At 46.1% G+C, this 26387-nt stretch overlaps 1 protein-coding gene across 1 annotated transcript in view; it reads right to left on the bottom strand.

Moving 5' to 3' along the window:
• Window positions 1-26387, bottom strand: part of robo2 (roundabout, axon guidance receptor, homolog 2) — a gene marked incomplete at its 5' end in the record, with an annotated part of 149480 nt that overhangs the window by 102843 nt on the left and 20250 nt on the right. The gene's annotated exons all lie outside the window — the stretch shown is intronic.

Genomic DNA, 26387 nt, shown 5'->3' with positions numbered 1-26387 from the left:
GTGTGAGGAGGACAAAGGAGAGGATGGACGGCAGCTTTCTTAACCCCTCGTCCGCTTCATTGACCACTTCAAGAAACAGTAGCTAAGATGATTATTAGCAGGTTTGAGACATTTGAAATGAGCACTGGGTAAACACTCCGATATTTGAATACAAAACCACTGGCTTGCTTAAAAGCTGCTTGATACAATTTCAGTTGTCTACACACATTTGAGCATGTTTTATCAAATTCTATCATTATTCTATCTCTTCTCATGTTTGACACTTACTTGCCACTACTTCTCTTATGACATTGAAAGAGAGAGAGGGCAGTGGCCCCTCTGTCCACGATGCAGCTTTTAAGAGTTGAGCAAACATTTAATCTATTTCTTCTTGGCAGTTTCAAGGGCCATTGTGGATGACATACTGGAGACGCACAGAGACAAGGACTACTTAGTCTGACTATCCACTCATGATGGAGAGGAGTGAAATGATGAAGCGAATGAGGAAGGACACAGGGGGCATCAAGAGAGATAAAGATGGAGGGGTTGAGCAGGGGAGAAAGAGAGAAGGAGAAGGCGGAAAAAGTAATAAGGAAGTCAGATGACCTTGATAAAATGAGCAAAATCTGTATGGAGCAAAACAGACTGAACAGGATCAGGAAGAGGTTGTGTGTGAATCAGGGTCATTGCTGAGTAGAATGTATGATGGTGTAAAACACGACTTAAAGTCCTTGGAAAGTACAGCATGCAAAACCCATAGAAGCCTGATCCCTGGGAGGAATAAACCACTCCAGAGGGCAGACACTTTATTTTATTAAAAGAGCTAATCAGAGCTGGATTAACGTTAACAAACTCCAGGGACAAACAACCGAATGAGTCTATGTTGATGTACTGCTGCTTCAAATACGAGAGTAAAACATCCTTCCCAGCCATGCCATCACAGCCAAGTGCTGCCAACACAAGGACTCTCTGAATGAGTGTGTTGTGGTGCTCCTGCCACTATAGATGACCCACAGAGGTTGAAACAGCACAAGCGAGAGAAACCAATGATATTACAGTGGGCATTGAGAAAAAGGGGCGGAGGGCTCCGCTGGCTCTCGTGTAACTATGTATTATGTAAAGCGCTCTATCCTCTCCACTTATTTCCCAAGCACTGCTGGTTCCCCTTCCCGAGAGTCCCCGGTTTCACAGCGGACCTGACTTCTGTTTGACCCGTTTCTGCTCGACACGACTCTCTACCCATACGGTAGATCCATGCTCACAGTGTCTTTGTTCAACAGAGCCACTCAGCGGTGAATCGATGCTGAGCAGAGAGAGTCTACAAAGAAATGGCTCCAGGAACACTTTTCTATTAAACACCCCCTGCCAATTAGGTACCGTTGAAAATTAGCATTTTGAATTTCAATGTGCAGTGCAGGACCGTAGGATACCAAGCTATCAAAGAGAAAAGCCTGTAATGCTGACGACCGCAGAGCTCCACGCCCTGGCTATATTTCAGCTGTTTGCAAGAATTCAATTTTGATGTTGATAGGAGCAAGGGCATTATCCACTTAGAGTTATTAATTTGGCTGTTCTCAGGAGGAGCTGGGGGGGATGTTGGTGCTTTCACACTGCAGATCCATAGATATTCGCAGGCTCTAATTGATTTTGGCCAGTGTGGATTCTCAGCTGATAAGATATTGTGTTGCAGACGGGGCTTGCATGGATAAGCAGCTGTGTTGTGTTTGTTCTAATGGCGGAGAGAGCAGAGACGGTGTTGGGGGTGACCCAACACTTCGCACTCCTGACCCATATATTTACACCTCTTTTGACACAGCCTCAGGCCGAATTCAATAACATCCACGACAATATTCAGATTAAAGAAATTGGAGCACTACTCAATGAACAATCATTTGTATGAATATATTGGATACATTATGCCCGTTAAATTGCATGCTCAAAAATATAATATAAAAACACATGATCATGAATAAACTATTTGCTGTTAAAAAACGAACTAGTCATTTTTGGCTCTGTAGTAAAGCAAAAGTCAAACCTAGCATCTCAGGGTGAAGATAAAACAAAGGCATAATGAACGGACTCTGGCTTTTCTGTCGCTGGGTCTCTGTACGACAATAAGGAAGGGGCCCTCTCTCCAATTAGGCTTTTGTGTGCACTGTGGCGGGATGATTAGCATGTATTTTTCATGTGCCCCCTCAGTCTTTACGCTTGGCCAGCAGGTCGAACATACAACAACATCAGCATCCACAGGGCCTCACTATAGCATGTGCACACACAACCACTTGCACGCACTCATTCACAGACACCGCATGCATGCAGGTACACAAAACCACACTCACACACTGAGGGGTAAAACAATGATGGAGTCCACAAAGTGTGCATACAGTGTACACACACACATCCTTAAACGAAATAAATAAATGAATTAGGCTGACTTTATTTTGACAGGGAGGTAGCAGGAGCACAGAAGCAAGAGGTACTCCTAAATATTTCAACAGAAAACAAAAAGGAGGAGTAGGAAACGTGCTGGCAAAAAGCATGCCAGATGTCTGAGGATTTAATGGGGGGTAAATGGAAATCAATCCCTTTCACTGCTCAAGACGTCCAATCATAACACATTGTTTTAATGGTCCCACTGGATGACATCCACATTATATGTGGAGGGAAGTCGGCTCCACTGCTGACTATTATTGTACCCAGTGGTTACAGGCAGAGACAGACAATTGAGAAACGCTAAGGAACACACTTAGTGTATGACAAGAAAACAAAGGTTTAATGCAGGTGCCTTATTTATTTTTTCTTAAAAGTGGTCTATCATGTATAATTCTCAGAGACTTAATTATATATTTCACAGATTTAGTGTTGTTCGTATTTTATCTTGTCTTTGTAATCATCATCAAGTCGAACCAATTCACTCTGAGAGGAAAATAAGAAAACTACAATGAATGTTAAACACTTGACACACAGACGGCAACTCAAATTCCATGTTGCTTTGGATCAGATCTGAACATGATGTCAAGTTGAGACTTTTAATGGTATGCAGAGTTGCTAACATACCAACATATGGCGTGTTGCTACGTTAGCGCTACAAAGAGCGAACAGGCTCATAATTTCATTGTGCCTACCTGTGTTCTTTACTCCCCGTGTCTGAATAAAGTGAATAAAGGAGTCAGAGCAGAGCTTTTAATGGGAGCCGACACTATGGGGAACTTCATGTCACCAGAGACAACACAGCAAATTAGCTGATAATTAAATTTTTCTCCATTAGGGAAAGCGCAGAGTAATAACTCACACAGTAGGACTGCCAGCTCCATTAATGTCTCTATTCTCCTCGTGTGGGAGGATGAAGGAGCGGGACGGGGATGTCAACAGCTCAAAAACACACAGGAAGACGAGGGGAGATGGAGGAGGTCACGTTCTCATAAAACCTTAATGACTGTATGAACAGTGTGACAGAGAGAGGATGTTGTATGTTCATTGTTTTGTTCACCGAATAAACAGCACTGCAAAGAAAAGAGTAAAGTAGTTTGGCTGGCTGTGCCATTGATTATCACAGCACTGGCCACTTGTCCCTTTTCAGTACAGGTGAAGATAATTCTTGTGGACTGTGTGCATGAGTGTGTGTGTGTGTGTGTGTGTGTGTGTGCGCGCTTGTGTGAGTGTGTGTATGTAATCAGCCAGCTGTTGAAGGGGCTTTAGCCTCCAGCTGTTAGCCCGGTGATGACAGCGGTCCATGGCCCCACCTTCATGCTCACTGATCCAGATAATTACCTCGTCCATCTGACCCCCTCCCCTCTAGCAGCAACTCCACCACCACCACCACACCACTCTGACCGGGCTGGCTGTCACCACACCAATGAGGACCGGTCTGAGACTGAGCTATATGGATGATGTGGTTACACGTGAAACAGCTCTATTACACAAGGTCATCGCCTCTACATGTTTAGTTTGCAATATAAAGGCAAAGGCTGGTGGATAAAAGCAGCGATTGGCAGACAATAATGTTGGCGCTCATAAAGCCGTCTTCTGTGTAACAAACTGAAAGAGAGACAGTTAAAGTGGAGCGACCCTCAGCAGTCCCCGCTGTTAGCCTGGAGGTAAAGTTCACTTCCTCCATGTGGTCCAATGACAATCTCTACGCCTGACTTGATCAAAGGAGGAGGACAAAGAAAGACTGTCCTCAACAACTGATGACCGGGAAAGAGGAAGATGGGAGACAGGGAACACATGCTGAGCCAAATGCCTTCCCATTCTCTCCTTCGCCTCTCTAACAGTCTCTACGGCACTCTCTCTCTCTGTCAGTGAGCAGAAACAAGAAAGACCCGGATGATCAGTAATTTCACAGCTGACCGACCTTCCTTTCCCTGATTTGATATCATTTGTAAAAAAGAAGGTAAATCTCCCTGCTCTACGTCTCTCCCCAGTGGGATATAATGCATTCTGTTCATCTCATTTTCTGGAATACTGGGAGTGCGCAACAGCAGGCCGATCTCAATTGGGCCAGCCAGGAGGGGTAAAGGAGAGCAAAGCGAGGAAAAGTGGGGAATGAAATTAAGACAATAGCTGTGCATCTGGCCCCCTGGGCTCAGTGGTGTGTGCATGCATGTGTGTGTTTGTATAAAAGCCCAATGTGAGTATAATTAAGGCTTTACTATCAGCAAACACCTGGACATCTGGCCCCGATTCTTAACATCCTATTCCTCACAGAGTCCGGCTTCATCCAATACAGCATGTTGTGTTTACATTTGTGTATGATCGTGTTGATAGCTGCGTTTATATATGTGTGTGTTTAAACATGCAGTATTGGGTGTTTAGTATGCACAGGCCACTTCACTTCAGCCTGGACTTGACTGGGGAGCCTGGCTATGTACCAGTTCCTCCAGTCCCCCCACCTCCCCCCCCTTCCATCCACCCTGGAGGGGCTGCGTCAGCTGGACTGGACACAGGGAATCAATGCCTGGGAAACAGCCTCATAATGGCCTGGATTAATGATGAAAAATTTGGTGTCATCCAGCCAGATCCTGGATATTTATCACAGGGGAAGGGTGGGTTGCCAGTAGGAGGCTCTTAGCACCCTCCTGACCTGGGAGGCTGGTGGCAGAACTAGAGTGTAACCGCGGCTGCTACTGTCTCCAGCTGGAGCCCTAATGGAGGTGCTCTCTGGGGCATATTCTCAGAGGCGGATGGATACTCTTAAATGGATACGAGAGCTGTTGCTGCTGCTTTTTATAGGCCAGAGCTGCAGCCGCTGCAGCCACTGTTTCTATTTAAGAATGCTGCTCGCTTGAACGAACTGTTTGCAATCAATCTCACCCACAGGGACGCTTTGCATGTCTCAGGTATACTCCACCTTCCCTGTGTAATAACCCTTAGAGGACGGAATAAGAGAAATGCTCGAATATTCATTTCTCTCAACTGTGACATTGGCAGCTTAAGAGAGAAAAGACAATCTGAAGGAGAATAAATGCAGTCAAGTGAATTTATCATGAAGGACAAATGTCCACCCAAGCCTATAACCCCATTGTAGTTCCACATTATTTGAAAGACAGATGATAAACACACACAATCTCTTAAGGTACAATCATGGTCTCCCGAGAGAGGTCTCTCACAAGGCCGTGAGGATGGATTGAGCAAAGTCTACTGGTCTCCTGATGGCTGAGAGACAAGGCTATTACAGGCCTGTCAAAGGACGAGTGAGTCTGAGGAATCTACAACCACATGACTTCAAGTGGTCCTCCAATTACCTTTCAACAGCCAAACGAAATGTTGCCTTGGAAGTAGAGATCTAACAAAAGCCTACATGAAGTTCCTGCTTGTTGGTACTGCAACTTCCAGATAACATTCCAGAAACATACAGAATCTGCTGGGGTCTCTTGTTATCTAGTCAATGACTCTGTCCTTTGCAAATATACAATATAATAACATACATGTCTGGTGCACCTTAAACCATGTTTCCATCCAGCAGTCAAGTTCAGTTCATTGCACATTAGATACACATTAGATGCCTATACTGAGCGGGTACTATCTGTGGGTACTATTCCAAGCTAGATTCTTGATTATCTTGCCTAAGGTAGAAAAAGTATTCTGTACTTCATTCCGTTGGAAAACAGTCTTTATAATCTTACCAAAGTCCATAAAGTTTCAATGATTAAAATAGTTCCGTCTGCTTGGCTGTTCTATTTGCGTCCACCTTGTTGTGCCCCTCTGGGACTGTCTGTCTGGTTCTGTGTGGACATCACATCAATGCTGCACAATTCCTCCTGTTGTTTGTTTTATGCTTTCCCTGCCTCATTGTTTTCCTCAGAGGTATGCCAGCCTTGACCCTGAGCACTGAGGATTTGTCAGTCCTTAAAAGCACATGACAAATGTCACCAGTGCAAAGGAGGATAACACCGCCCCCTCAGAAAACGAGACCCTCCTCACCGATTTACCAACACCACAGCATCCCCTGCCCCACCATGCCAGAAATGTTGATTCTTCGTTTTCTGGCCATAGCAAAGCTATAAATCTCATGCAACCAAAGCACTAATGGACATAAGGCCTCTATCCAGGAATGTGGAGCATAAGCAGATATCAGGGCCTGAAGCAGGGGTGGGGGTGGCGGGGGGCAATTAAGTGTGTGGTGCAGGGAGGAGTGCAGGTGTGTGGACTGGTGATAAGGACAGTGGTGCTGCCATTACTCATCCCCCACCAACAACAGCAAATAGACTGCCAGCAGATGATGGGTCTGCTTTGGCAGCCTCCGAAAGCTTTTCCTCAGCCGGAGAGAAGAGTGTGTGGCGGAACAGAGTGGATAAGGAATAGATAGCAACGGAAAGCGCATTTCATCACGCCAGGAAAGACAGGGGGAAAAATGGTTGCATGCAATATTGTTGAGGGAAGAGTCGTTTAGAAAAACGAGGCTATTCTGCAGGCTGGCTTGTTTCAAAGCAATTAAGATTAATTAAGTGTTGCTGGTGGCACTTCATATGCGAGATACTGGGTTTTATTATCACTAAAGTGCAGCATTAAAGAACCACACAGAAACATAATTCAAAAAGAATGTATTTATAAAATTTGAGAATATAAAACGGTTTACACAATTCGTCAATAAATCTACCTTTTCAAGATAGTACCTACAGAAAAGACACCAGTGCAAGCTGTGACAGATGATTCCGGTTATAATTAAACTGAGGCCAAATGGTGGAAGGCATATTATCTGTGGAATTAAAAATGGAAAGCAACATAATTGCAAAGTAAGAACAAAAACAAGCCCATTAAGTTCGGATGATTATTAAAAATACAAAGGGATAAACTGCAAGAGGTTATTGCAAAACTTCTGGCTGACTCCTAACCTCAACACATGCTTAATTAAGCAGGTAGAGTTGAATCTATCTCCAGTGGTTATGCATTATCTGTTTGACTAACTATAATGAGCGCATTAAGACATGCTCTGTGCCTTCTTAAAGAATATAATTAGGAAATACATAGGATGCCTTTCAGCATGCTCACCTTAAGAACAAACACCCCCCCCCCCCCCCCTCCACAAATACCTTCCCTCGAAGAGAGAGAATGAGTGACTTGCCAAAAGAGGTCAGTGTGAATATAGTTGTGCTGATTTGCTGACAGTCTACTTTGTCAACTGCATGCAGTAGTTCATCCACAGTCCCGGCAGTGCATCAGTCTGCCCCGAGGATCTCGGTGGCCCCTTTCTCCCGGTCAGCAGATACTGTGTTGTCTCACTGGCCCTGGGGCTAAGGACATCCTGTCTGCCTGTCTTCTAGAGCAGCCGCGGAGCACGACAAGCAGATGCACGCCGCTCCACGTGTCGCAGCATGCATATGGATGTGCAGGTTCAACCACTTGACAAGGGATTGAGACCTGTGAAGGGAGCATCTCTGCTGAGGGACTGGGGAAAAGGGCATCTCTTGGCTGTGACAAACTCATTGTCATCTGTGACATTTACCACGGTCCCCTCCATATCTGTGTGCCATAATGTCACTCCTCTGTTTAAGCACCCTCGTGGGTGGCAAGGTGTCACGCCAAAAGAAAGATTTGTACCTGCTGCTAAAAAGGGAAAAACTAAAACTGAAAACGGGCAAAAGATTGCAGCCAATTTCAGTTTTTACAGAAATAAATCTACAAGCAGTTGTTGTTTTTTAACTGCGCTGCTTTCCTTCTCACTAATATGGCTTTTGGATGCTGATGTCAGCAGTTCCTTATTCCCAGCCGCAGAGCCTTGAAGCCCAGCACTCCTCCCTCTTGCTGGCCTCCGGCAGTGCAGCAGCGAGGGTGAAGCAAAACCAAAAAACTAGGTCTATTTAACCAAGAAGAAAAACAACACGACTTGGTAGACAAATCTGAACATATACTGTTACTTCAATGTGAAAACTAAAATTCATACCTACACGGCTATAATCAGCAAATAAAGCATACTCAAACTATTCGTGCAGACTGTGGCAAGAAGAGAAGAGGACCAGAAAGAAGCTCTGGCTTCCAGACAGGGACTGATGCCACCTCACTCTTCCATCCCTCTGTCACCTGCTTGGCATCCTCTCTGTTTAATTAGCTGGTAGTAATCAAATGGGAGGAGATTAAGACCCCTAAAATACTGTAGGCAGGTGATAAATCCTCAAGAGACACAAAGGCCTTGCGGAGGAAAACAAAACACTGAAACTGTTTATTATGTTGAGTTAGAGGGAAGATTGGGTGAGACAGAGGGCACGAGAGAGAGAGAGAGAGAGAGAGAGAGAGAGAGAGAGAGAGAGAGAGCTTATCTCAAATTTACCCAAAAAAACAGCGGAGAAAAACAATGTATAAATCACCTCGCCAAGCAGAGGGCCGCAGTAATTAGACTAAACACACGCTGCACAAGCACACAAAACAAAAGCACACACAATACATGCGTTACCATTACTCCTTCTACTCCAGACAACATAGAACTTATAATACATTTTCTTTGTTATATGGCACACTGTATGGCTATGACTCCGCCTCTCAGATAAGAGACACAATTTGTTTCTCATGTGTAGGTGCTCATCATTTATTTCTCACTCTGCAGATGTCAAGTTCCATGAAGTCGAATCCCGCTGGTGATAAATGTATCTAAAGTGTGTCTACTGGTGGCTTTCGCTCCATGCTTGTCAGAAGTGTGACTTCTGAGAGACACACTTATCTGAAAGGGTGCAACAGGGATATGCCCACAGTTGTTAGCCACATCTGTCCCTCTTACGAGCTGCTCTGCACTGCGGCTGGTAGTCATTATCATGATAAGTTGCTAATGTGTGTGTCAATGACACCAAACGTGCAAAAGACGCCTCCGTTAATACAGAAAGAAATGGTAGTACTAATTGAATATCATTAGAACATTGCAAAAACAGTGTCTCTTGAGAGTCTGTGCATGTGTGAGTGTGTACTGCACATTCATGTACGTGTGTACGTGTCTGTCTGTGTGAATTAATTTCGACCCAGCAGTGTCTGATCCTCGGTATCCCCGTCTTAGTGCTATAGGCGGTGCATTGCGCTCTATGGTCTCGCCACCAAAGCTAGAACATGTGTAGCTGCGTGGGTTTCTCTCTGTATGCTAACCACACACACTCCTCGTGTGCCGAGACACACAACCAAGTGCTTACGCACAACCTTGACCTTTTCCCACCGATATTGGAGGTGAAGGGGGAGGGATGAAGGGGAGACAAGGGAGGTGGACAGCGATGGCAAGAGGAACGTGGGGTTGAATTTGAGAACAGAATCAAAGATCGGGAGCCAGGTACGTTGTATAGAGCAGAACATGTGAACTTTGATCGAGTAATAGAGGGGGTGATGGGGCTGCTGGGGGGACAGACGGATGGAGGACCTTAAGGAAAGACTTTCTGCACTGTTTAAATTGGTTGAACTGAACTCTGGAGTATTTATGCCGTCTGACCAGAAAATTGTTTCTACACAGAAAAGTCAGATTTACAGTCTGCTCTCTGGCTAAAGACAGAGAATCACAAAAAATGGTATTGTGGTTTGTAGTGGTAACCTGGTATGGTACTATGGAAAGAGAATCAAGCCGCGGTGTTTTTGCTCTGCCTTTGTTTTAGCTAAGAGTCAGCGGGCGAGACGGGCCTTTCTGGCTTTGATGAGTGTAATTACGCTTTAAAGAGTGCCGCAGGAGTAAATTCATTACCCAGCCAGCAAGCTCTGGTTGCCCGCTCTCTCCGTCTCTGTCTCCCCCAGCTCTATGCACACAGACAGGGCCTGCAGACACACACACACACAGTGAGCTCCCCGCAGACCAGCCACCGCTATAGGGCTGCAGCTCTGCAGCCACAGCCCCCCTCCTCATCAGGGCTCTGGAACTCTCCATGCAACCCCAATATATTGGATGAATATGTGGAAAAGAAAAGACGAGCGCTCTCACACACACACACACACATGCAGAAAATTCACACTAATACAATTTGAGTAAACGCACACACCCTCCGAAAAACATCCACCCATGTTGCTTTGGGCTGTAATCTCTGCTTCTTCCTGCAGGTTCTCTGTAAAAACAGTGGAATAACAATGAATTCCTCCCACACAACACACACACACACACACACACACACACACACACACACACACACACACACACACACACACACACACACACACACACACACACACACACACACACACACACACACACACACACACACACACACACACAGTGGTGGTGCTCATGACCTCAGCAAAGAGAAAGCTCCATGCCATACATAAACTACTGGCATGTAAATATCTAAATAAGCCCTGGCATTTACAATCTAAGCCTATGTGCTCAAGTCTTGACAGACTGCGTAGCTGTGGTCAATCCCAAAATGAATGGGATTGATTCTCCGGACCAAACTGTCTATCACAATTGGGAAAGTAGATGTGGAATCGAGTGGAGGGTCTTAGCAGATGAGGGCCAGAGGGAATTGACCGTAACGGTCCTGGATTGCTGCGAGTGTGAAGGACCCTCTGCAAAGACAAAACAATGCATGGCAACGGGAGAGATTTGGGAACTCTTGCTTGCGTTTGGGTGTGCGTGCGCATGTTTGTTTATGCTTAAGCTCTAAACCACGCCTTATCGCTCTTGACTCAAGACTTTTGGATGAGATGGTGTTACCCCTCCTCTGCCTGTCACTTTTTTTCCTCCAATTTAAGACCTCACAGCGGGGGCATATTGGGTATTAACAGTCCATCTATACGGGGTCCTAGCTGCTTCCATATTCATTATGTGTGTGTAAGAGGGGAAGAAAGGGAGGGAGGCATGTTTTCGAACAAATCTGTCATTAACTATGCTTCCTGCAGTCATGCAAATCTTGCACTTTGCAATTATTCCGTTTCAATCTCTGATCCACTTTATCAGTATGTCAGATTGTGTGTGTCCATGAGACGCCGCAGCCATTTTATGAGACCTCGATTATGTCTGTCAGTCAGTCTGTCTGTCTGTCTGTCTGTCTTCGGGAGAAATGTCTGCAGCCTCTCATCTCCTCCCCTTTTCACAGCATGTCGGCCCGTGTGTCTGTGAGGATTCATCATGCATCCTTAGGAGTCGATCAAGGGGAAAACACCTCCCTCTCTCTACCCGCTCTCCCTCCTCCAGCTCCTCTTGCCCTCATCTAACATTAATGGCTGTTGGTTTTTTAATGAGGAAGTGGGTGTCCCTGTGCAGCCTGCCCATAGAGGGCTTGCGGGAGAGGGGGGGGCGGAGGGGGGGGGGGGGGGGAGAGAGAAGAGATGTACTGGTGCAAAACACATCCCCCGGCTGTGAAGCTCAAACGCCAGCCTAGCAGGGTTGGACCGAGGGGGGTGGGGGAGGGGGGGGTAGTCTCTTAGTAAATATTGCCATGCCCTCCTTCAGCCTTCAAAGAGCAAAACAAGCCAACCGCAGCATTCTGCCTCTCTTGCTCCCGCCTGCGCACTGTGAACAGGCAGTGTGCATTATGATAATAGACATCCCCGTGTAAAGCTGCTACCAAGGGTTCTGAGAATCCAAAAGGCTTTTGTAAGAAGTGCATAATTGCGTACTCTCTCTTTTTGCATCCCTTATTGTTGCAACGCGAGAGCAGTCTTGTCTAATTAGGAGCAACACAAAAGACTGCGTAAACAGCATAAACAACAACAAAAACGATCATAAAGAACTTTTTGACTCTGCATTTTGCTCTACTAACAGCCTTATCTGTCACTTCTCTTTTGAGGCAGTGTGATCCGTGACAGTCGCTGTACCATCTCTTGTTAATGTCTTGACTTTCTGCACATCCCTGCGTTTCTGACTAAATAATTGTGGCCTAAAAATTTTAACTTTTACAATGTTGTTTGTTGTCAATATGCTGGATGTGCAGTGAAGAGAACAGAGTATGAAACAATTTATAAATTAACAATCGACTACTCTTTCATAGTTAGAATCATGAATGCAGTATTATACTGTCATGCCAACACAGTTTTCAGGCAGCCAATTCTGACTGTATTGCGTTATGTTCTCTGAAGTGTTGGAACTGTACGGCCAACGCACTACTTGTGAATATCTATTGAAAACAGGCACATGCTTTTACTGCGCGAGTCTTGCCTTGGCGTTGATGTGAGAGTGGGCGTTTTTAACGGGGCGGGGCCTTTACTCCTCAGTCACCCATTCCACTGCCTATTTGTGAACTCAGCTGAGCGTTCACTGCTACACGTTTCTTAATAACGCTTACATATTCATAGTCTAATAGGAACCCAGCCAGCTGTGGACACACAATGGAGCCTTTTCCCATTTGCACAACTACCCTTTTGTTATTAAATGACAATACAAACTACTGCTAGAACTGCAGGGAAATTAAAGAACAGGATGAAAAGAAGCAAGCAACCGGAGGACTGGACAGACACATGGAGGAAGGAGGGGGAGGCGTTCCACCAGCCTCAGACCTAACATTTTCTTCTAGAGCTTCTTACATCTGTCTACGTGCTAAATGAAACGTTTAATATTCCAGCATTTCAAGAACTGTAAATAATCATTATTGATTCATTAGTAAAAACATGGATCTACGATTTATGTATTCTGTTGAAACATTGCGTGTCAGACATACAGGTTGGTTTTACTGATATTGTTTGGGGTTTTTTTTGCAATATGCTACCAACAGATACAAAAGACACTTGTTTGATGTGTCTCTAGAGCTCTCAGCCGTACGCTCATACTGCACTCTGCTAGCTAAAAGAGTGCAGCACACACACACACGCGCGCATGGCCAGTGAGAGCCTGAAATGACATGCAACAAAGACACTGAGGTACTGGCAGCCAATTCAATAAAAGGAAATGGCCTTCATCATTGTATGATTAATGGAAACCACCATTAGTGCATAATGTTGCCCCCCCCCCCTCGCCTCTAATCTCTACCTGTGTGAGTGTGTGGTATATTCATATGTGTGTGTGTGTGTGTGTGTGTGTAGAAGAGAAAGCACCAGGGAGGGGCGGGGGTACCAGTGTCCCCAGGGTGTAGTAGCTGGAGGTATTCATCGCTCTCCCCTCCCTCTGAGTGATAATTCTGCTGTTATTCAGGAAGGAGTGGGACGGGCATTGCTGGGCCCGTGATGAAGCACCATGGCCTTTAGAAATTCATTTCCACCCGGCATTCATCTCATTCCCATTCAGCGCTGGTCTACACCCTGCACTCACATCCATGTGCACAGAGAGAATCCTTACACAGCCATGATCCACACTCAGAGATCTGCCTCTATCCACCAATTATAAAACAAACCAAAAATAAGCTCCACTAAATATGAAAAAACAGCTCCAAGCAAGCACAAGCCCGCTTCTCCTCAACTGCAGGTAAAGTGTGAAGGCGGACAGACATATAGTGCCAGGGTGATGGAAAAAAAGAGTGATAGAGATGAGAGGGAGAGATTTTCAAGGCTTGGTCTTGGTGTGTATGTTTCCAGTGTATCAGAGCATATGTCCAGATCATAAGCTGTCAAGAATCTGACAGTTTTTCAGCCTCAATAAAAACTCCAATTTTTTTTTGCTGTATATCACAGAACAGCACACCACAGCAGGCAGACGGTTGGGGGGGGGGGGCGCTCTGATGTATATACCTAATCAATGCCTCTCGCCACCAGGCACAGGTAGTCCAACCAATATAAGGTGCCTGTAGACCCAACAGCCACATTAACATAGTCCTAAAACGCCGTTAACGAGGCACACGTTTCAAGTCCCCTGATAGGAAGGAAGTTTAACAAAGGGAAGTTGCTCTCAGACCCTGACCATTGATAGAGGGCATAGCCCCCCCCCACACACACACACACGCACATCAAGTCTCCACCCTCACTTTCACGAGTTGCTTCAGAGGAGCAGGAGGCTCTACAACTAATGTCCTCCCTATAGTCCCCTGACTGCCCTTCACTGACCATGTCACACCCCCAAGACAAACATACACCCCTAAAACATCTGCTCAGCAAGCCAACGTTCCATCCCCCCATCTGGACAGACTGCCCCCTAAACCACTCTCACTTAGCAGCCACACCCCTACACCATCCTCTCAACTTCCACTTAGCAGTCCATCCACATCCAACCCTGCCCCCCCCCCCCCCCCCTCCCCCAAACCTACATTTGCACACACAGAACGCGAGCCCGGCCCAGCTTGCCAACTAGCCCTGCCTGTCCGTCTGTGTGCTCCCCCCCCCCATGAGCCAGCGCATCAGGATAGCCTTCCCCCCATGGAAGGTGAGGAGGGGCTGCTGTTTTGGCTCTACCGCAGTACCACAGAAGTTCCATAGTGCCTCCACTGGCAGGCAGGCTGATGGGTCCCCAACCGCTGGCGCCTGCAAATTGGTGTGCCCCACTCCGACAATGACTGGGCCCACGACCACCAGTCAGCAAACTCTGGGAGACGTCATTAATATGTAAGTGTTAATAGGTGGAGCCGCGCGCTAATTGCACACTGGAACGGGATCATGTTTAATATTAGAATCCATTACGCACCGGCTGTTGCAAGCGGAGGCAAATGAATTAAGACAACACATTATTTGCCCGTGCACAGGGCAAATGGAGACTGACAGCACCGAGAAGGTTGACACTCAACGTGGCAGCTGTTACTCACATCTGTTGGCTCGCGTATCTGCAGCGCTCAGCGGCCCTTTGATACGAGCTGCTCCCGTAATTAGTTGACTTTCCTCTGTTTATCTGCTCAGCCAAATCTAGCTGCAGTGGGCAACACAAAGACGCGACTGCACTGTGGGGTCCAAGGTTGATAGCAGCTTCTTTTCAGTGGGAGAGGGAATTAAGCTCTTAGCTGTGGCCTTTAAACAAGGTCAGCAATATGGTGAACATAAAGGGAGGATATGGAGGTTGGAAGTATGCAAACGCATTGAATTTGTCAAACTCGTCGTGGCCTATTGTGAGTACATATGTGGTCAGGTTCAGTAGTGAATGTTTGGTACGTGCAAAAATAAAACTGTCGCTGCTAATGAATGACATCTACATTCTACTAATGTCTGGAAATTCGAATTAGAAATAAATAAAAAATAAGAAAATTAATAAGACATAGCAGTGACACATTTTTTTCTCCCCCTCGCCCTCCTTTCACCAAGTCCCTAATGAGCATGTCGCTGGCAGAATTAATTTCTTATTGTTTAATTGATCCCCAAACCGCTCTCATCCATCATAGGGCCATTCAATATCTTACTCTGTTAATCTCTGTCTGCCCCTCATCATAATTCTTTAGCACAGGCCATTACACACAGAGAGAGGGCCCACACTGTGCTGTGGGCATCTTTAACACTGCCCACACACAAACGCTGACACACACACACACACAAATCTATATGTATATATATTAGAAACAATTCTGTTTCTATTAAATATGCATCCAAACAGGCAGAGGAGTGGATGCTGCAGTGGTACAGACTCCAGCGATGAGAGCTGGTGCGCAGGGGGAATGCGTCTAACATCTGTTTTACATTAATGATTCCTGGTGCAGCTCACAAGCTACTGTAATATTCACAAGGGCTGTGAGAAACTCAGAGTAATTGGGAAATGTTTAGATGTAGTTCAAGCTAACAGCCGACAGCAGAGCCGCTCGCACTTTCAAATCTCGAGAATCCCCAAATATGTACCGCAGGAAGCAAATAAACAGCCATGTCGAGAAGAACTTTGAAAAATAAATCAGCCCAAATGGTTTTAACACTATAGTGTAATGTATATTTAGTTGTGTGAGAGCAGTAAATAATATTTACTGAGCTGTGCACCTTAAATGAATAATGCTCACTTGGCTGGCAGCGTAACAACAAAGTAATGATGATTTGGCCACGCAGAGTAATGCTTGCTTGGCTGTGCAACGGAGTAATGGCTGCGTCCTCTTTAGATGCAAGAGCGATTGTGAGAGCCTCGTCATGTATCAGCACCCACTGACGTGCCCATCCCAGGGGCGGCCACTGCACCATGTCCCGTCCCTGACACGCCAACATAATGAATGGCCCAGCTAATGAAGGCTTACTAATTGATTATGGAGAAAACAGAGTATTACTCACCCAATGATGGCAGCTTCAAGGGGTGCTGAGACACTTTGTCAATGCTCGCTTTTTTTCCCGCCTGTCCAGTCCAGAGGGTCTTTATATCGACCTTCTGACCAGCATGGACACCTCGCGTGGGATGAAGTGTATTACTTTTGTAATATTTCATTATCCTCTTACATGCTTTATGACACAGATCATTGCATATTTTTTTTCTTTTGTCCACGCACCCATGAACATCAATTCGGCAAATTAATGTGTTGTACATCTTGCTGCAGGCATACACCGAACCCAGCCAGGTGCGTCCGCTAGTGATGACAGTGAATGGGGATTTTCGAGGCTTTACACTCTAAAGCTGTTGCTCAACGGAGCAGAGAGAAGCTGCTAAGGTGGGAGGTGTATGTAGTGGACCATTGTCTTTGATTAACTAATTAGTAGACATTATCAAGACTAAACAGAAGTCATTACCAGTGGGCTTTGGCGAGCAGGCAATCATTTCCCCACGGACCTCCAACCACTGTGTCCCGAGCTCTGCCCAGTGCACCACAGCCCAAGCTCAATTATTAAATCTATAAGGACTAATTTTGCTTTTTAAATGAAGCTCTAATTGACTTTCGTGTGAAGAAAGCAATGTGGCTGATCCAACTTGTATTATCTGAATCACTGATTGAATTGCTGATTGAATGTGAATCGGTGGTCTGCTATTGGGTTTCCAGACAATGGAAGCCAGGATACGGAGATCGCTGACCCGACTGCTGATGCTTCTCTCTCTCTCTCACACACACACACTCACACACACTCATAATCATGCACGCATTAAAGCATGCACCCGTAATGTCAGCCGAGCTATTTCTTAGTCCCGCTTTTCATCTTTAATCCGACCTCCTTCACGTCACTCGGTGACTTACACAAGTCTGAGGATGGAGCGCGGATGAAGAGTTAAATATTCAAAGTTGAAGACAAACATGCACCAAGTACGGCTTGTGTTTATGGCACCTCAAAAGGAAGTGTTTGACACCGTAGATCCAGTGGGCTGCTCATGATCCCCATTGCCATCTTCTGTCGAGCTCAGGCAAGAAGTGCGTCCTCAGTTCTCACAGGCAGGGGCCGAACCATAATCAAGAAATTATCATAATTCACTCTAATCATAAGTGAAGGAGGGCAAAATGACTGAAATTAAATTCTGGATTACTGCCTCCCACTGCAGGGATGTTTCAGTAAATGCTATTTTCTGCCAGTGTTTTAAATATATGTTTACCGTACACCGCCAATTAAAAACACTAAGTCAACGGGAGTGCCACAGGTTTACTGGGCGGCAACACGCATGCATACACTCATCCTAGGGTGGAGAGATGCTGTTGGTGTGTAATAAGAGGGGCCGAGGCTGAGCGAAGCCATTGCTCAGAGTGCTGTGTGGCCGGGCTTCTAGTCTGGGGCATTAGACTGCTCCACTGCAGTGGTAGCAACATGCTGGTCAGAAAGAGCTGTTCTGGTCTAATTGAGTCCTTTGGGCCGGGGCTCAACTGATCAGAGACTTGTTACAGGAATCCGGTTTCATGGTTTCCAAACAAAGAAGGGATTTGTAGTCCTTTGGGATTCCATCCTAACCTGTTCCGTGATTTTCGTGGTTTTTCTCTTGGTTGTCTGTCCCTGTGTTACTCTGTTATAAATCCGACTACTATAACAATATGGAAACACTGCGGTTGAGCTCAGCAAGTGGTATTAACATATAAAAGATTGCAGTGAGTCCTACGGTGTGGACCCTTTGTTCAAGCTGGTGTCTGCTTCCACATGACTGGAGCATGCCTGGCTTCAATACGGACATTCAGCTCATAGTGCTGACTCACCAGAGCAATCACAGCTTCTCTGGCCATTAAAGGAGACTGTAACTCAGGCTGAGGGATCAAAGCTTGTAGTCTTTGTTATGAGGAACAATACATCATACAACTTCACTCAGACCTGCTGTACAAATCATTATGGCGGAGATTTACAAGGCTGGACACACATATTTTATGGTGTTGGACAAGTTTGATTTACTACACTAGAGGACGCTAAAAGGTGAGCAATTTTAAGATATTAAATGCATCAATGCTGAAGGTGTTTGGATTTTGTGAAGAGTGAAGAGGAAACTTTATACAGATGACAAAGCTCATTAGAGGCCCCTGAATGCGATCTAGAAAAGAGATTCGGGAGAGAAAAGCATGTTTTCTAGCTTGCGCTTACTCCCTTTCAGTCTTTATCTCTCTAAACAATCCCTGGGAGACAGAAAACAACAAAGACAAATGACTTTGGCCTTTTAAAAGAAGCGTCAAATGTCTCCCTCCAGTGAGCAGGGGATCCACAGAGGTGTCCGTGTTGCTTGCTCACCCCCTGCCGTGGCATTAACTAGTGGGGGCTCTGAATGAGCTTCCTGTGGAGCAGGAAAGGCCAGGACAAACACAGGCGCTGTGCTGGTTTTAATAGGCGTGATGCCCACTCAAGTGTAGCAGTTCATAAATTAGAGAGGAGAGCAAAGACAGGAAGATGGGGGACTGAGCAAATACAAGCAGCAAACAGATGACAGAGGACTGACTGACCTGTGGGTCATCGCTTGCTTCGGCATAGTGTGACGGGAAAGGAGAGAAAGGCAGGATGGAACAAGAAAAGAGGATGGGGAATCTAATGAAATGATAGCTATTTGCCAAGGCTCCAGTGAAGATAGCACACGAGCCGACCAACTGCATGAGACGCAAATTCAAAGGCATCCAAGGCTCGAGTGTGTGGTTTATTTTGTGGTCTAGAGAGGAGACGGATGGGGAGCGAGGGGGGAATCGGGGGGACAGGCGCAGCGCCTCGTCCACCTGATGCCACAACGTGGCCTCACACAGCTTCCTTTTGTGGCCCAAAGTGCTGGGCAGAGGAGAAAGGCAGACACAAAGAACAGACAGGACTCTCTGCAGGACACTGTTCGTGCCATCGCCTCTCACAGGCGGCAAGACAAAGCCGTCAGCTGCCTGGACTCCTCGTTAGCCCGCTCCCTGCAGCTCTCACATGGCACGGGGTTGACTGCGGCCCTCCTGCTGGGACCGGCTCACCGCTACAGTGGAGCTTCAGCCGCTTAGAAACACACACACACACACGCACACAATGTGGAACCGTGGAGCATTAAAGACCAAAGGAGAAATACGGTGCTATAAAACACACCTGTTCTACGGGGGAGGTTGGGGGGGGGGGGGGGGGGGGTGTTCAAGGCCCTCCCTTCACAAGCCTTTTCATGGATATTTGCTTAGGTTGTTAAAGCTGATCTTTGCAGATGCAGTCCACAACAAAAGCGCCTCAAGCCTGGTTGAGATGGATGGCTGGGGGAAAGGGACGAGGCTCGCTTTTCCTCCTCATGCGCTTTTATCTTTTTACCCTTTAGAATATAGATTAAGGGCTTTAACCGAGGTTAGGTGTGTGGTTGACTATATCAATTAGAGCTGATGCGGACATGAAGGCCAGTGTTTATAGAGTCAATCTGAGTCGGAGATCTATCAGGTGTCAAGTGCACACTGTAGCACACAGGCTGTACATATTGTACGTACACTGACACAGTCAGACCAAACAATATTGAGCGGTAAACCTGACTTCAGGCACAGTTTTGACAAGAATGAGCAAAAGCTTATGAATCCAGTTAAGGGCCGCTACAATATTGTAGCAGCTGTTATTGAGTGGATTATTTCCTCTCAGCATTTCAGTAGGGCTTACAGATACTAGCTGGGGACGAAACGACATGAAATATCGAAAGACCGAGCAACTTCAATTGACGCAGGCATCCACGCTCATTTGAAAGGAAATACATTATTTTGACATGAAGCTCCCGAATATTTCCACGCACAATCTTCCAAAGGCCGCTGTTTTGCCATTACCAATAGGCTGTTCCTGTTGGCATGCCCTGGAATACTAAGTAGGGTTAGTGCTTAGCTTGCTTAGACCAAGCCGAGTAAATATGCAGGAATTAGTTCCAGCTTCATACACCGTCAAAACAGGATCCACCAGTCAATGCACCAAAACAAGCCCATTCACCACACTTCAACTCACTCAGGCTACAAAGGAAAGCAAAGCAAATTCATATTGACTCAAATAAATTAAATGTATGCAGGGAGCTTTGTGAGCACAGTGACGGCGCTATACATGAATGAAAAGCTAAATAAAAGCCAGAATCAGGGATAAACATACAGTAGATGGCAAAAACACTCACATACTGTATTTATACCACAAATAAGTGCATTTATATCCATGATATTACTATCGCTGGGTATTATTTTGATTACACCATGCATGCATTATGATAAAATATATACAAATAAGAATAAACCTCATATAATCCATGTGTGTGTGTGTGTGTGTGTGTTTTCTCCACATAACCACCTGGTTGTGGCACACTGTCCCGTTCACCTCTATTTGTCCCAACTTGTAAAATGTTTAAATTTTTTTTTGTCAATATTGCAACGTGCTTCTCTGATTAATCTTGTGAAAGCAAGCATGCAGTTTAATCAAGGACTCATTGATCTCAATTCAGACTGATCCTGGGACACCTATGGTGTCTCATAATCAATGTAATTATCAGATGATACCATGTGTGGCCTTTGTTGTGTGATGTAGCTCCTCTGCTTTCTCGCTCTCTGGTGTTTAATGTTTTAAACGACAGTAGTTGCTCTTCATCACGTTCTTCATCACGACGGGGGCCGACGGGGCCGGCATTACTTTACCATCAGTGTTGCTGCTGAACATAGTAAATGGTGTAAATATGTAATATAACACGCAGCAATATCATGATGTGGCTTTTTTTTTTTTTTAATCACAATAAAAGTTATACTGGTAAAACCAAACAATATACCTCCTCCACCACTTAATCATAGCGGGCATATTCTTTGCAGCCATTACAAGGGATAATGTACCAGAAGGTAGCAATCAGTCAGGCCTGGCTGTTGCCACCACCCATGCATCAGTCTGTACATCCTTTCCCCTTCAACAGCTGTGGACTCATATGTTACTGTCCCTCAACCTGTCACTGTCCATCCACAACCACACCAACCACAGCACACATCAATCAGCCCACCGCTGCTGCTTTTTAATCTGTTCCCACCCCCAAGGACCACGCACGCTTCAAAATTACAGTGACGAAAGGTCACCCCATCCAATTAGAACATCATCAGAGATGCACACGAGAGGGTCATTCCCTGAACCCTTGTAGCACATCGTAAATCCTACTCTGCCCAAGAGGGAACACCCACTCAGGCAGGATTCAGAATGGCTGACTGATGAGGTGGATGCTTCTTTAACTGTTATAGTGGAGACTACTGGTGTCATTTTTGTGTTCGGATTGATATGAGGTGTAATGGCATGTGAAAGTACCGCGATGCGTTTATTCCCTTGGGATGTTCCATGTTATCATCAGTCCTTGTACTGACCCTGTGACGACCCCGGGGGGCTTGATCAATCAGGTCCCCAATCAGGATTAGATCAAGCTGCCCTCTGCATCCTTTCTCATCATTCTAGTAGCCCGCTATTTGCAAGGATTCAGCCCCATTACAGGAGACACATGCAGGCAGAGCAAGTGACAGGCCTGCTGGAACGTGAGGGAGAGATTTTTGGATCAAACGGTCCAATGGAAAAGGACCATGTGGAGACCATTGTCTTAGCTTGGCAAAGGAAAGTAATGAGAGATGGGTCGAGGGAGAGAGACAGGGAAAGAGAGAGAGAGAGAGAGAGAGAGAGAGAGAGAGAGAGAGAGAGAGAGAGAGAGAGAGGGTGGGTCAGTGAGCTTTGAGCCTCCTGTGGGCTGATCTAAGCCAATTAGAGACAAGTGACAGCTCAGCTACATGCTCATGACACAACTAGACCACGGCACCGCTCTGAGCCCCAGCACCCCACTGTACAAGCCTGACTTGGACCCCAACACGCCCTTAACACCCCCCCCCCCCGAACGCCTAAAAAAACCAGGAAGAGGGAGAGAGCAACGCTTAACAAAAGGACTGTTCTCTCCCCTCCTGCCCTGCATCCGCTGCTCTCCAGAGGGAAGTGGCCAGCCAAGCAGAGCTCTCTGCTTCGTTACGGTCGGCCAGCTCTCTTGACATCTGATGTTATTGAGAGTTGCCGTGACGGCCTGGCAAATCCACTGACCTTTGCTCCAAGCGGTTCAAAACTTGTGAACCCGAGGCGAGGGAAAGCCAAAAAGCTTGATGGGGGGATATGGGAAGTGAGTGAGTTTCTATCGAAAAGGGGGGTTCAAATGACCACTGGCAGCTGTCGTGACTGTGTTGCATTCTCCCTGTGAGCAGATAATGGGGCAGAGCCTTCCCAGGACGCACCAGGGGAGGAGGTAGGCCACCAGGTTGTGGGTTGTCAGGGCTCCGGCACCGGGCTCGTGATTAATGAGACAGGGCGTCGCACCACAAGGAGCTCAGCAGCACGTGCCACACTGGTGGTAACGACGAAAAACTCATAACGAGTCATAACAGTTCAATTAGTTAGACAGTTAAATAAATGTAGACTAATCTACCCCCACCACCACATAAACACGACCATATATAATACATATACATACATAACAGTCATTTGGCACACCCACGACGCTGACATCGTAAATGCGTCCTTAAACGCATCCTCGCATTCACCCTTGACTGAGCATCAAGTGTATGAAATCTGTGAATGGCTGTTTGGGGGAGAAGAAGCCAGAAATGCAGAGATAGAGGATGACAGGGAGGAGTGATGGGGGTTGAGGGACACCCAGCAGGGGGTGGGACAGGACAGCCCTCTGCACGTCTAACGTCTGCCACTCAAGAAAGTTAATGATGCCACGTTCTTGGGCCAACCATCCCCCTGCTGCATGTGAGAACAGAGACAGACAGTGGACTGAGGGTGGTGTTGCTGGCAGGCGGACTCGGTCGGAAGAGGTGAGACGCTCTTGCGGGGTGAGGTGGGGGTGGGGGTGAAAATTCAGGTCCAAGAATATTTATGACAATCAACACCCGAGTTGGCACCAGTGAGTGATGTTGATGAACGATGAGCCCTCTTTCTTTTTGTCTTCCAATCACACTGCGGTCCCCTGCCCTCGTCAGCATCCTTTATCGAGTCAACTTACTTATTAGGGTGTATGAGAAATGCGGCTAACATTATCAGCAGTCAGCCTCTATACTATTTGATTTTTCATTGCGAAAAAGGGGGATGGGCATTTTGGCTGCTGGGCTGACATTTTATTGCCAGTTTGGGAACGGCAATTTAGGGAATGAGGGAGAAATGGAGGAGGGATGGGGGTTGAAGAGTGGTAAGATGCTGAGGAGAGATAACAGAAGCTGGTCTAGCACTCAGCAAATGTAGGATTGTGCAAGATCTACAAAGCAGAAAGGCCATTTGTCGTGTAAAATAAACAAAAAAAACCCACACATGGGTAAAGGTTCATAAGATGTCAGAATATCAGTTTGTCATGAGGCAGGTAATGAGTTAAATCCGGTGGCGATCTAGTTTTGAGGTTCCTGCAGTAACAACAGAACTTGAGTACTATAAGAATGAATAAGCTGACAGATGCTCATATCCCTTTGCCTTGCAATTGAATTATCTGTGCTTTTCTTCCTCTGACTCAGGAATAACCCTGCCTTCCCGGGCTATTTCTCCTTTCATACATCCCCCAATAACACTAGGGTAACTGTATTAGCAGTGTTTGCTAGAGATGCTCTGCAGACTGCCAAATGGATCCGTATTCAGCTCGGTTTCCCAGCCTTGGGGTCAGATGATGGTCAATCGATGGTCAGTCAGAGGTCACATCCAGAGCTGTCCAAAGGTCAGCCTATCTGGACCCGGAGGTATGACTGGACTATCAACCCTCTGAACTGCTGTGAACGGAGCTAAATCATGAAGACAAGCACCTTCTGTTTCAAGTCTGAGAATTAGATAAGAAGAGCAATTTACTTTATTCTCAAAATGAATGTTTTGAATAAGATTAGTCATCCAGGGATCATGAAAAGAATTAATGTGTCTGCAATATTTCTAAATGATGGTTTGTTTTTAATGCTCTGCATGTTTTTCACAAAACGGGGTTGTGTGTGAGGATAAGTGAATTACCAAAAACAGGCAATTAAGCTAATAACACATTAGTTGCACAAACAACGGGCTAATTGCTGATGTATCACACTCAACATGTTTTGAATATTATCCTTTTCCATAACCTCCTGCAAAGCAACAGCAGCCAAATCGATATTCATGAAGTGTCAGAGTTGTAATTCATGTGTCTGTTCCACATGAGCACCACAGGGACCTTTAAAAGAAAGAGGGAAAGAGCTAACATGTAAATTTCACAGTTAATGCCTGGGCATGGCGTATGTTGGCCAATTAAGCTGTTCTTTTCAGCACCATTACAACGTGGCGTCTGGGGGTTCATTTTCCTCTTCCCGTGCCATTTAAGCTCCAAATGGGAAAATGTTTACTGTGCAAGTTGGACGACAAAAATGTAGTTTGGAGTCTGTTAGATATGGTGTGTGTGTGTGTGTGTGTGTGTGTGTGTTGGCACGTACATATGTGCCTTTGCAAACCCCGCTTGTGTACGACTTCCAAGCATCTATGTGCTGCTGCGCCTGTGTGCCTTTGTGTGCGGAGGCCTAATTTGTGCATGAAACAGGAGAGCGTTAATGGCTTTTAAAGATCGGTGGAGTCAAATGAGCGTGCTCATCAGTTAGACACACACCCCTCGGTGATCAGTCAGTGTCGTTAGATTTCATTTCCTGCGGAATAAGGAGATCTCGGGTGGATCCAAGACAAATCCCTGCAATTACAGCCACGCTTAAGATGATTCACTGCCATCAATTCTGTCTCAGGGTGGCGGGTGCTGTAGCGTATGGCAATATTATCAACAGCAATCATAGGAAATACACTAACAATAACATAGATTTAGAATTTTACTCAAGCTATTCCTTCACAAACACTAGACCTTATGAATTTCTTATCAACACAGTAAGCAAAGAGAAAGATGCAGAGAACTGCCCATACACTTATCTAAACGCACACACACACTCACACACAATGAAAAACAGGCAAACATGGGAGGCACCTGCATGTTCGTTAATAGCTTTGCCCTGGACAGTGTAGATCATGAGGGCCAGCAGCAAGAGGCACTGAGATAACATTCTGCTTAGCATTTGAATAGGGTGTTCGGATTTCCATTCAGTTGGCCTTTGGCCATGCTCGTGCTTAAGTGGTCTGGGCGAGTCTGTCTGGTCTCCACTGTGCCAACCAATGTGGAGTCTCATATCTGGCTATGTGCAATGTCTGTCAGTGTCCTGGTCTGTCTGTCTGTCCGTTTGGCTGGATGAGTGTCTGGCTGGTTAATAATCAGCCTGGCTAGCTGCTAATCATCCTCCCAGCTGCAGAAGCAGGTGGCCACACATACCACAGCTCCCAGTCTCATTCACCATGTGAAGTCATCTGACTGCACCTGGTCACCCTGCTTTACGCATAGCTGAGGTCGTTGCCCTGTTTGAAATCACACGTCTTTGCTGGTCCTGAAGCTGGGAACTCTTATTTCCCAACGGAATGAATGCTGTCCATGTAGGGGACTGGTGGCTGCTGAATGAACAACATTAAAACCTGTGTGTCACTTCCTTCACCTCGGCCAAGCCCGGGACTGATCCCAGAGCAGTGTAACAGGCAGAGGCAGCAGTTAGGACACACTCCACATCGAAATGGGAAGCCATTAACTCTGCAGCACACAAGGTCACCTTCAACTAGACACAGCCGCCACCCCAACTTCCTCTGCTGCTATGCCCAGTGGATGCAGCGGTGCAGTCAGGGAAAGGTCAGGCTGTAAAACAGAATGGAACCACAGCTGTCTCCGAAACTACGCTCTTAAACATTTGATCTTGTCTCCCTTCACTTTTGAAAGCGATCAAAATGCTTAGAGTATCACTTTCAAAAAGCAGGAAAGGAAA

Source organism: Pholis gunnellus (genome assembly GCF_910591455.1).
Source record: "Pholis gunnellus genome assembly, chromosome: 9".
Classification (NCBI taxonomy): domain Eukaryota; kingdom Metazoa; phylum Chordata; class Actinopteri; order Perciformes; family Pholidae; genus Pholis; species Pholis gunnellus.
The sequence above is the reverse complement of the archived record's forward strand: the minus strand, read 5'-3'. Positions and strand labels throughout refer to the sequence as shown.